A 12,184-nucleotide genomic window follows, 5' to 3' on the forward strand; every position below is an offset into this window, starting at 1 on the left:
AACAATGAGGAGCTGACAGTCCCTCAGAGAGCCTGTGAGTTGGCCCTAGGGGGGGAGTACACAGCTGCCTGCCAGAACCTGAGGTAGGGGAGAGGGGTTGGCAGGGATACAGAGAAGCTATGGAATCCTGGAAGGAGGAAGGCGGAAGCAGCTGGGGATGACATGGACAGGCATTTCCCGCCTCAGGATGCCCTCCTGCCTTCTTCACTGCCGTTGCAGCTGCAAGAGCAAAAGCTGCAGCTTCCCTCTGGCCCCAAAGACTGTTCTAGAGCACAGGGATGATAAGGCCCTAGTGAATTCCTTCCAAGCTCAGCCATTCTTATCACCCCAGAGGCTGAGCAGGCAATGTGTTCAACCAGCACCAGAGTACCTGTAGGCCTAGGAAAGCCAGGGGACAGCAAGGGGATTGGCTCCAGCTCTCTCCATGCCTTTGCCTAAAGAGTCTGTGAGTGTATTAGGGGATTTTATAAGCAGTCATAGGCTCTTGGTAATTCAAAGGCTCTCAGTTCAAAGAATCTCTCATTTTTCCCAACTGGATACCCCATTCTAGCACTCTGCAATGTCTTATCTGCACTGTAAACCACCCTAAGACTGCTCCTGTTGACGAACTTGGGGTGTGATCATCACCCCATTCAATTTGTAGTGATCAGGGTCCCAACGCTTAGTGATCCTTAATGACTACTAAAGTTCAGCAGAGGGAAGCTAAGCTAAGATCCTTCTAATTCCCAGCACTGAACTTGTAGGGACCCTCTACCCACCCATCCCTTTTCTCTTCCTTTGAAGAAGTTCTGCTTGAGTACAAATCACCTTCTTCTAAGGGTAAATCAAACTCCATCTTTATCTATAGTAAAGACAATGCTGTATGCAACCTCATTTGTAAGGCAAAATCATATATTTGCAAATACTGGTGCTTTATTATCAGTGATACACCTAGTAACTGAACTGATCTGTCTTAACATTGTTGTTCACAGAAAAGGCTTTATCTAGTCTGCTCAAAGTTGTCTTTTTTTTTTTTTTTTTTGAATGACCTTCCTAGGACAGGTCTGTTAGTCAGCTTTCTGTTACTATAACAAATACCTGAGATCATCAACTTATAAAGAGAAGGGGTTTATTTTGGCACACAGTTTTGGATGCTTCAGTACATGGATACTTTGGATCTGTGGGGAGGATGCACATTGTGGTGGGAGCACATGGTGGAGGAGAAGCATTTACTTCATGGTGGGAGGTGAAAGATAGCAAGAGAAAGAGATTGGGGTCCCATAATCCCCTTCAAGGACAGTGCTTCAATGACCTAACTTTCTTTTTTTTGGGGGGGGGTCCGGTTGTGGGGCCTGAACTCTTGGCCTGGGCGCTGTCCCTCAGCTCTTCAGCTCAAGGCTAGTGCTCTACCACTTGAGCCACAGCGCCACTTCCGGCTTTTTTCTTTTTGCTTATGTGGTGCTGAGGAATTGAACCCAGGCCTCATGCATGCAAGGCAAGCACTCTACCACTGAGTCACCTTCCCAGCCCGACCAAGAGAAATTTTAAGAGAGGCAATTTCCAATTGCCTATATTAGGGGGCCAGCATCAGTGAGAGAGGGAAGGGCAAATGGAGAAGGTGAAGGAGGGGGAATGCGGTCAAAGTACACATGATGAAAATAGAACAATGAAACTTGTTAAAATTGTTTTAAGAAGCAGGAGAGAAGCTGAGCACTGTGACTCACACTTGCAATCCTAACTATTCAGGTAGCTGAGATCCAGAAAATGGCAGTTCAAGGCCATCCCTCCAGAGCATTCTGCAAGCCTCGAAAGAATGACCAGCAAGAAGTCAGGCTGGACGTATGGCTCAAGAGGTAGAGTGCCAGCTGTGAGCATGCAAGCTAAGTAAGCATGAGGCCTTGAGTTCAAATTCTAATACCACACATCCCACCACTCCAGAAAAAAAATGAGAGAATGGGATGACAAAGGAGAATGAATGAAACAGTCATATGGCAGAAAGAGGAGCCAGAGAGATGGCAGAGCCTGGTTGCTCCCAGGGATCCACATATATGATTAGAAGTGAAAAAGCTAAGAGAAATCTGATTAGAGTACCTTCAGATTTAATTCCCACCTCCTGTTCCTTGATTCAACATGACCCACCAATTTACCCATGAAGGATTAGGAAGCTTCTATTACATGATAGCCAGCCTCCACCCTTACCATACTAGGTACTGTAAGGTATACAAAAAGCTACCATGACTTGCAGCCCATAGAGAAGTCATTTCACCAATCGGTAGCACTGGCAAAGATCAGAAATCATATAACATAGTTAAAGCCTAAGAGGATGCTTAGAGCACTGCAGACATGGTTCAGCAAAACTGGGAGAGTTCGAGGGAAGGGGTGACACTGTTCAAAAGGAAATGTACACTTTACCTGAGTTAACTGTAACTCTTCTGTATATCACCTTTATAATAACAATAAAAATACATTTTTAAATGGTTCAGCACTCTCGTGGAGCCTCAGTCAAGCCACAATAGACAGGAGGCCTGATTTGAGGAATTTCTGGGTGTGTCAAGTCCTAAACCAGAAGGAAAAGAGGTAAAAGTGACTGGGCAGGGTTTAGAGGCCCAAATTCAACAGGGACTAGGTAAGCTGTACAAGAAGGACACCAGTGGCTTGAATTTTCAGGGAAGGAAATGTGTACGGGTTTGGTTCTGAGCTCAGAACTGATCTGGCTTTATTGTAATGTCAGAATTCTGGGATTAAAGGTAGAAAATTTGATACAAAATCACAATGGGAAATAAAGAAAAATCATGTAGTAGCTAATCTGAACTTCCACTGTGGCCCCTCAGTGAAGGCATGCAACGATTTAGGCATCCTTTAAAAAAAAAAAAAGCATTTGCCACAGATAAATTTCCCACTCTAGTGATATCTCTCCTGCATTCTATATGGTACCAATATGCTCAAAAGAAACAATATCTCTTTACTTGAGAAAAATCTGTCTTTAAATCTTTCTGGACACTGGTGGCTCACGCCTATAATCCTAGCTACTCAGAAGGCTGAGATCTGAGGATCATGGTTCAAAGTGAGCCCAGGTAAGAAAATCTGTGAGACTCTTATCTCCAATTAGCTACCAAAAAACCAGAAGTGGCACTGTGGATCAAGTGGTAGAGTGCTCACCTTGAGCTGAAGAGCTGAGGGACAGTGCCTAGGCTGAGAGTTTAAGCCCTATGACCAACCAAAAAAAATTCAATCTTAATTTGTAAATCCTTACTACAACTCATTTAATATACTGGAGCTGTCACCTGGATGAGGAATGATATTTCTGGTTATTGTAGTTAATGGTAAATTATTGTTAACATTGAATGCAATTTTATGTTATATAAAACTTTAGTGGTTTTAGTGATTGTGTGTACATTGATCCTGGGGCTTGAACCTAGGGTGAGGTCACTGTATCTGAGCTTTTTTGCTCAAAACTGGCACTCTACCAATTGAGCCATAGCTCCACTTCTGGGTTGTTTTGGTAGTTAGAGATAAGATCTCAAGGCCTTTCCTGCCTGGGCTAGCTTTAAACTGCGATTATCAGATCTCAGCCTCCCGGATAGCTAGGGTTACAGGCAGGAGTCACCAGCACCTGGCTTAGTCATGTTTTAATGGAATCTAATGACACTACTTTGGATGGAGGCTGCTTGGTTTATCCCATTATTCATTTTCCTCTCAACTTTGCCCCAAAATACATAAAGAAGGTCCCAGGTGTAGATCAACATATAACATGCTGGTGATGGGTCAAGTCCAGCTGTGCTGTTTCCCAAGGTCCTTTTACCAACCCTTTTCACTTCATTTCAATCACTTACCAAGGTCCTATGGAGCATTTGCTGGGTGTTGGTCTTCTGGAAGTTACAGAGGAGGTCATTTTCCTCGGGTTGTACACACGTGCCCATACATCGTTAGGATACCATTCAGTTAGCTCTTGAGGACAGATCCATGACAAGGCTATTGGAGAATGGAGAGGAAATTCTACTGGAGTAGACCAAGAAGACTTCATGGACAATAATTCATATAAACTTAACCTTGAAAGAGTTAGGACTTACACATTAATTCCTAACCCTTATATAGTGCTTACTAGATGCCAGATACTCTCCTAAACATATTGCAAATAGTAACTTATTTAGGAGTTACCACAGTGAAATGAATGCCATATGCACACTCATTTAACAGACATGGAAATGGAGGCTCAGAGAGGTTGGCTGACTTGCCCAGGGCCACACATTTGGGAAAGGGGAGAGTCTTGCATCAAACCTAGCAGATTCCATGCTCCTAACCCTTTGCTACACTGCTTCTTGGATGGGAAGAAATGGGATGATAGAAGGGTGATACAAGCTAGAAAAAGAATCAGTAGACCCGAATGCAACAACACCTGACCCTTCATGGATAGCAGGAATGATCTGGTACAGCTGGAGTATCAGATACATGAAGGCAAGTATTCCAAGAGTGGACTGCAATAAATGTCAAGTCAAGTCAAGTCATTGGGTACATGAGGGCAAGGGGTGTCATAGTGTTTGGAGAAGATACAGCAGCAGCACTCACCCAACTCCTGACTAATTTTGTTAGTCAAGCAAGGAGGCATGACCCTTGACCAAGGCCATAGAAGACAATGCTGCCTGTTTCCCAGAGGGCCTGGCAGAGCTCCACTGACTATCCACTGAGCTGTAAGGACAGTGCTCATTCAAGGGCAAGAATGGAAAATCCATCATGCTCCAGGCAGGAAATTCCACAGTGAAGGCCCCTTGAACTGCATCACTGGAGAAAGAGCCATCCGCCCATGTAAGGCAGGTCTCATTCCTGTTTTGTTTGTTTGGTGGACTGAAGGTTGTTATTCCCCTGCTCTGCCTGTGTTTATGTCAGAGAAATGTTTGCCATCAGAAAACAAAGTCCAGGCAAGGCTTGTCAATGCAGCCAACTGTGGAGCCCTACTCTCAGGCATTTCCGGGCTTGCTGCCTCCTGATGGATTTCTCAGTTGAACTACATCAAAGATCTCCTTGTAGCTTCTCTCTCATCTTAAAGGGACTATGATGCTAAGAGGAAGCCATTTGATTCTAGAAGCAAAGCAACATCTAGGCTTGGCATCCTCACCTGTCTACAGCTTAGGTAACAAGCTGTTCACAGCCATCAAGCAAACAGCCACCCAAGACCTAGGGACTCAGCCATCTCTTTGGGGCACCAGGAATAAGAGCAGCATGGGGCAGCATTAAACATGGAATCAGATCTCAGAATTGGAAAGCAAGGCAGAATAGGTAACACGTGTAGCCTCTAGTAGGAGCATCCTTATTTTGCCAATGAAATAACTGATGTCAGAAGAAAAGGAGGAAGATGATGAAGATACCCTAAAGAAGGGAAAGAAAGTAGGAGGTAGTGCAAAGATGAAGGCAAGAAAGAGAACAGAATGAGAGTTGGAGACCATGGGCTGCACAATGGCCTCTGTAAACTTCTAGTCAAGATCCTCTGGTGCTTTCCTTCTGACTGCTCCAAGGTCCTCACTTTGGGGGCTCAATATCTTGCCTGGGACTGACTGGCCTGTTAGTCTCTGTTACCAGCCAACACACAGCCAATCCATCCCACGTGGCTTGGGAAGGAGTGTGCCCACCTTATCCTTATCCTTCCTCTCCTTCCCAGTCCAACTGGAGCCTCACTTCTTCTATTGTCCTTCCTTCTTTGACAACACAAAGTTTAGGATGAAGAGTTTAACATTAGGCCAAGTACAGAATGGCTTATGGGTTTCCCTCCTATATGAACTACCAGAATCCACTATTCAGGGCAAAGGCCAAGTCCTTTCCTTTTCTCCTCTTCCCTTTGTTCTTCTCCTTTCTTTCAACAAGCCACTTCAAGTCTATCTGATGCTAGAGTCAGGCTCACCAACCCCATGCCATAGCCTTGAATAAATAGAAGAGCTAGAATTACTATGACCAAGACTCTGTTAGTCCTATGCTCAAAGCAAAAGACATATGAAGTGGAAAGGTTTGAGATGCACCCTCTACTACTACTACTACTACTACTACTACTACTACTACTACTACTACACACACACACAGCTTCGAAACCTACTTGAGTACAGATGTTGCAACTCTCAGCAGGGAAGTGGCTGCATATCACAGGCTTTTACATTTCCATAATCACTTTCTTTATATCCTGCTCCTCTTTATTGAATTTCATATGCCATGAAAGCATAGGGCTTCGGGCTATGTTGACCACTTCTATGGTCTCAACACCAAGCAGTACCTGGCACATATGGGATGCTCCAGAAGAAGATACATAGATAAATCCACTGATTTCAGTTACTTGAGAGCACTGTGTGATGTATTTGCACCTGTAACGTGTTCTTGCCATTCCTTAGGGAAAGATATGATGTTTGGGAATGGGCTACATAGAATCCACGATCTGAGATCCTAACTTAAGAGCAAAGAAAAAACCTTGTAGACATGACTTCCCTGCTGAGATTGGCTACTGCTGCAATCACCAGTCTCGAAGCAAGGCCTCAAGGACTGAGCTTCAGAACTTTGAGTCACATCCAAAATCAAAGAGAAATCTTGGCAGTGGCCAGGGCATTGTTTGTTTACCACAACTGTCCGTAAACAGGATCTAAACTGCAGGAGGAGTTGATGTAGCACTTCCTAAGTGACCTGGGTCAACAATCACCACAAAAAATAGGGGAATTCCCCAGGTTAGTGCCTAATAATAGATTATTTCATACTCACCAGCTGTGTGACCTCAAGCAAGTTATTTGACCGCTCTGAGCCTCAGTGTCCTCATCTGTATAAATGGACATGACAGTGGTGAAGTATCTCTGCTTGTCCCAGGCAAGAGACCTACTAAATGTCAAAATACCACACATATAGAGAATTCCTTACTTTCCACACTGCCCAAAGGAGTTCTCTTCAGAATTAGATCTTAGTGAGTTGAACCTACTTAGTAGATAATCTCAGGTATGCTTCCTACTCTTGTTCTGACCTTCAAAGACTTTGTTCTTCTTCAAGGCTAGGACACAGTGTATGGCAAAGATTACACCCAAGAAATATTCTCTTATTACTGTATAGTTCCAGATTCCCTTGTAATTTAAGCCACATGACAAATTCTGTCCATGAGAGTGTCAATGGCAGTACTGTGTGTCATTTCTGGACTATAGCAGTAGATGGCATGCTCTTATGAATTGAATTGTATTCCCCTCCCCCAAACTCATGCTGAAGCAATGAACCTACTATGGCTACATTTGTGGCAAAGAAGCAATCAAGGTTAAATAAAATCATAAGGGTGGAGGTCCTGATTCAATAAGATTAGGCTCCTTATAAGAGGGGACCATCTCACTGCCCCATATGAGGACACAGTGAGAGGTCAGGCACTTGTTAGCCAGAAAAGGAGTTTTCACTAGACATCTACTCTGCCAGTGCCTTCCTTATATTGTCCCCAGCATCCAGAGTTGAGGGGAACAGATTCTGATCATTTAAACCTCCGGTCTTTGGTAGTTTGTTATGACAGCCTGGGCCAAGGAAGTCTGCCCTGCTACCCTGGAACTCTTATCAGCTACTGGATTCAGTCAGCTTACCTACCTGTCATCTACCCTGCACTAAGCTATGTGATTAAGAATCCTTTCCTGTGTTAGACCATGACATTATAGAGTTTCTATGTTACTGCAGCTTAACCCTACCTATCCTCACCAATGCACAATTGGTAGATAAATATATATCACATTTTTCTAACCAAGACTAAAAGTAGAAGAGTGCTTCTAGCAGTTTTCTTTGGACCCAACTTGTCTTCCAAGACTCAGTATGGATCCAGTGAGTTGTGGCTATTAAGATAGATGGAACTTTACTTCCTGAATTGTGGTATGTGGTAGTGACCATTTAAACTGCTGAAGGAATCCATTGAAGTTTCAAGTAAGAAAACAAGAGCTGTAGTTGGTATATTTTTTTAGTTAGGATATGCTTGGAAGTTAGGCTTTGTTTCTAGAAAGTTCCCATAGATATGTACACCACTTCCCTAGAAGGAGTCATATATTTATCCCGTGATAACCACAAAGCACATTCTTCACAAAGTAGGAAGCAGACTTCTAAGCTTGGGCTATAGTTATCCCTTTGCCACCCCAGGAGGAGGTTTGAATTTCATCAGGAATAAGAGGCCCACGTCTCTACTTGAGCTTCCCTGTGGCATCTTTCTCCTTGGTGTGTCCCCCTTGGGCCATGCCACCTTCATCATAACCATCTTTTTAGACTATCCCAGAGAAAGGATGAATGTGAACTTTGAGGAATTTCTTTCTATAAAGAAAAAAGATATGCTTGGCTCTGTTTATCTATACTGTTTTCTTTCATCTGAAGACGCCTCCTAATTTCTTTTCTACATTCAAGGCCTAGTTCAAGTTTACTCCCCTTTAAAAACCCTTCTCTTCTTTTTTTTCACATATTGTAATGTCTGCTGAACTTCTAATAATAGCTACAGCAAATAATTATTGTATATTCTATGAGCCATGTCCTGTGCTAACTTATTTGCTTACATGATATTTCCTGGGCTCCTCCCAGAGCCAGAGGATGTTTGGTCATCATGTCTATATTAGAGGAAAGTGAAATTCAAACAAGGGAAGTGACTTATCCAAAGTCACACAGCTAGCATGGCACCCTGTTCTCAATTGGACCACAAAGTATTTCTGATTCCACCACAATGATCTTAACCGCTGTCCTCTACTGCCCCCTACAGGTCAGTCTATTACAGTCTCTTGGAATTACTCCATATACCCTACAAGGTCATGGAAGGTAGGGATGGCTTCAGATGAATACTTAGCCTTTTCTCCTCTGAACAGGATTTTACAGTTAATATACAGTGAACACAAAAATCTCATCTAATCTTTACTACACTCCTGAGAGTTTGTGTTATCTGTAGTTTACAAGCAGGGTAACTAAGCCTCAAAACACTCGTGACATCCAAGAGGCATGCATCCAGTTGAGTGACAATGAATTGCTCTTTCTCTGGGCCCATGTGCTTCTTATTGGGTCCTGTGAATCTCTTTGCTTTCTCCTGGAAACTTGGTATGCTAAGTTCATTTCCATCCAATTTAAAATAGGTCAATAAGGGACATTCATTTACCTCCACTCGATAGGCATTGAAACTGAGGCATAAAAAGTTATACAACGGTCATTGAACAGTATATAAGTGGGCCTTCTATAGACCCTAGAACTGGAAATTAGGCCTCAAAGCTAAGGACACATCCCATAGAGGACCAAGATATCCTGTGGGCTTATTAAGAGACTCCTTACAGCAACCACTTTCTTAAGGCAGTAGGAGGACATCATGGGATCAGGAGACTCTTGTCTAGTGGTGTGGATTCTCCCTCTCCAGGCCCCTTGCCAGGTGAAGGGTTCCAAAAGAATGCCATCAAGAACGTCAAGAGCTGGGGTGTGAAGAGAAAAGAATAGGATACCCTTGAACAGTAGGCATCTGCATGGGTGGCAGACTGGTGGCTCTGTCCTCAGTCTACATATGAAAACAAATTAAAGGGGAAGAGGAGATAGGGTTGGGAAAAATAAGTTCTAGTAGCCCAGAAAATAAGAGCAAGAACACACTAATGGAATGGTGTCAAATTAAGAAGTCTCTGCACGGCAAAAGAAACATTTACCAGAATCAAGAGAAAACCCACAGAATGGGAGAAAAATCTTTGAACAGACATTGAATGGATAAAGGATTCAAATCAATAATATACAAAAGACCTCAACATCTTAAACAGCGAAAGAACAAATAATCCAATGGTGAATGAACTGGACAGTTCTTAAAAGGAGGAATATTAATGGTGTGAGGTACAGAGGCCCAGTTCTGTCTTCATAGGTACTTAGGAGGCTGAGATAGGGGAATATGTCAACCTAAGTAAAAAGAAGCTCATGAGACTCCAACTCAATCAAGGGCTGGGTGTGGCAGTGCATGTCTGTCATCCCCAGCAACACAGGAAAACACAGGATGAGGATAACAGCCCAGGTCCACTTGGGCATTAAATGAGATCCTGCTTCAAAAAGTAACTAATAAAGGAGACTGCATATATATAGCTCAAATGGTAGAGTACTTGCCCAGCAAGTATTAGGCCCTGAGTTCAATCTCAAGTACCACACCCCACTGTACAAATGGCTAATATGTGAAGAAATGGTCAACATCTTTAGTCATAAAAGGAATGCAAACCAAAATGGCAGTGATAGTCCATTTTCTCCAGTGGGAAATGTCCACTATGAAGAATACAATAACAAATGCTGGTAATGATAGAGGGGAGAGGAACCCTCCCTCATACATTGTTGATGGGAATGTAAACTAGTACAACCACATGGAAATCAGTATGGAGTTTCCTCAAAAAAAACCTCTAAAATATCTAAAAATAGATATACTTTATGTTCCCATCCTACCACCCTTGAGCATATCTTCTAAGCAATGTAAATTAATTATGAAAGAAAAGCACTCACCAGCTCAGGCAAGAAAGTCCATGAGACTCTTATCTCCAAGTAACCACCAGAAAACCAGAAGTGGCTTGGTGGCTCATGAGCTGAAGAGCTTAGGGACAGTGCCCAGGCCCAGAGTTCAAATTCTATAACCACCAAAAATAAAGAAGGAAGGAAGGAAGGAAGGAGAGAGAGAGAGAGAGAGAAAGAAAGAAGGAAAGAAAGAAAGAAAGAAAGAAAGAAAGAAAGAAAGAAAGAAAGAAAGAAAGAAAGAAAGAAAGAAAGAAAGAAAGAAAGAAAGAAAGAAAGGAAGGAAGGAAGGAAGGAAGGAAGGAAGAAAGGAAGGAAGGAAGGAAGGAAGAAAGGAAGAAAGGAAGGAAGGAAGGAAGGAAGACAGAAACCTGCATATCCTTGTTCATTACAGCTAAGTTCACAATAGCCAAACTGTGGAATCATACAAGGCACCCAAGAACTCCGGAATGGACAAAGAAAATATGGTATATATATACCATGAAAAACTACTCAGCTATAAAGAAAAATTAAATCATGTCATTTGCAGGAAAATGGAGCAAATCATCATGTTGATTAAGATAAGCCAAGCTCAAAAAGGCAAATATAAAGGATGACATTGATCAAGATGCATCGTATTCATAACTGCTTCGTTAAATGGCAACTCCTTTGAACAACTACTTAAAGATAATAATAAAACCTGGGTGCTGGTAGCTCGTGCCTATAATCCTAGCTACTCAAAAAGCTGAGATCTGAGGATCGCAATTTGAAGCCAGCCTGGGCAGGAAAGTCCCTGAGACTCTTATTTCCAGTTAGCCACCAACATTAAGCCAGAAGTGGAGCTGTGGTTCAAGTGGTAGGGCACTAGCTTGAGCAAAATCAAGCTCAGAGATAGATCCCAGGTCCTGAGTTCAAGTGCCAGGACTGGCACTACTCCTCCCCACCAAAGAAAATAATAATTTTAAAAAGGGCAAACATCACACAATAGCCAGCCTCCAAACAGAAAAGCAGACTCACTTTCCCCTAGGAGGAGCCAAGGTGACACCAGTGTAGCTTCCTGGGAAGAATGCTCTTCAACACTCTCTGCCAAGTTCAGGAACAGGTTTATGAGTGTGAGGGAATCAAGGGTAGGAAAAGGATTGGAGACCTGAGTCTAAACCCCACTCTGCTATGATATGAGCCAGCCTCCCTGGGCCTTTTGCCCATCTGCAAGCTGATAGCAGCACCGCCCTCATAGGGTTGCAGGGACAAGGACATGGGCTCAGACCGCAAAATGTCATCAGGGCTCCTCCATCGACCCCTCTACTTTGTCTCCAGTGACTTGGCTAAGTCTCCTAACCTCTCTGACTTATCTGTAACAAACCAAAAGATATTTTAGACTACCTAAAATCTCTTGGTTAAATACAACAAAGAGGGGTGGTTCTTTTTAGCTATAAGAATACAGATGACTGGTCCAAATGCTTTCTAAAATGCTCCTTCCTGGTGTCATGTTTCCATGATTTGAAAACAAAACAAAACAAAAACAACAGAGATTCCTCTCTTCGGAACGGGAGAAAAAGATCCAAGAAGAGCAAAAGTCATTTTTCAGCACTGTGCCAAACCAAAGAAAACTAAGGTAATTCTGCCCCCTGGTGCCTTCTTACTGTAACTGTACCCACTTCCTAAATTAAGATTGAGAATCCATCATTTCTCTTCATTCACTTGCCCATTCATTCATTCATGCCAAGTGCCCAGCTTTGGGCCAGGTGCTGTGACT

At 43.0% G+C, this 12,184-nt stretch overlaps 1 long non-coding RNA gene across 1 annotated transcript; it reads right to left on the minus strand.

Annotated features, from left to right (window-relative positions):
• Positions 1-853: 853 nt before the first annotated feature.
• Positions 854-6,765, minus strand: LOC138839363 (uncharacterized). Its single transcript, XR_011375956.1, has 3 exons — positions 6,712-6,765; positions 3,813-3,951; positions 854-2,536 (listed from the first exon to the last, which is right to left on the minus strand). It is a non-coding gene; the product is annotated as an uncharacterized lncRNA (long non-coding RNA).
• Positions 6,766-12,184: the final 5,419 nt, after the last annotated feature.

The sequence above is a fragment of the Dipodomys merriami genome, unplaced genomic scaffold (assembly GCF_024711535.1).
Source record: "Dipodomys merriami isolate MVZ:Mamm:240054 unplaced genomic scaffold, mDipMer1.0.p SCAF_3, whole genome shotgun sequence".
In the NCBI taxonomy this organism is placed as follows: domain Eukaryota; kingdom Metazoa; phylum Chordata; class Mammalia; order Rodentia; family Heteromyidae; genus Dipodomys; species Dipodomys merriami.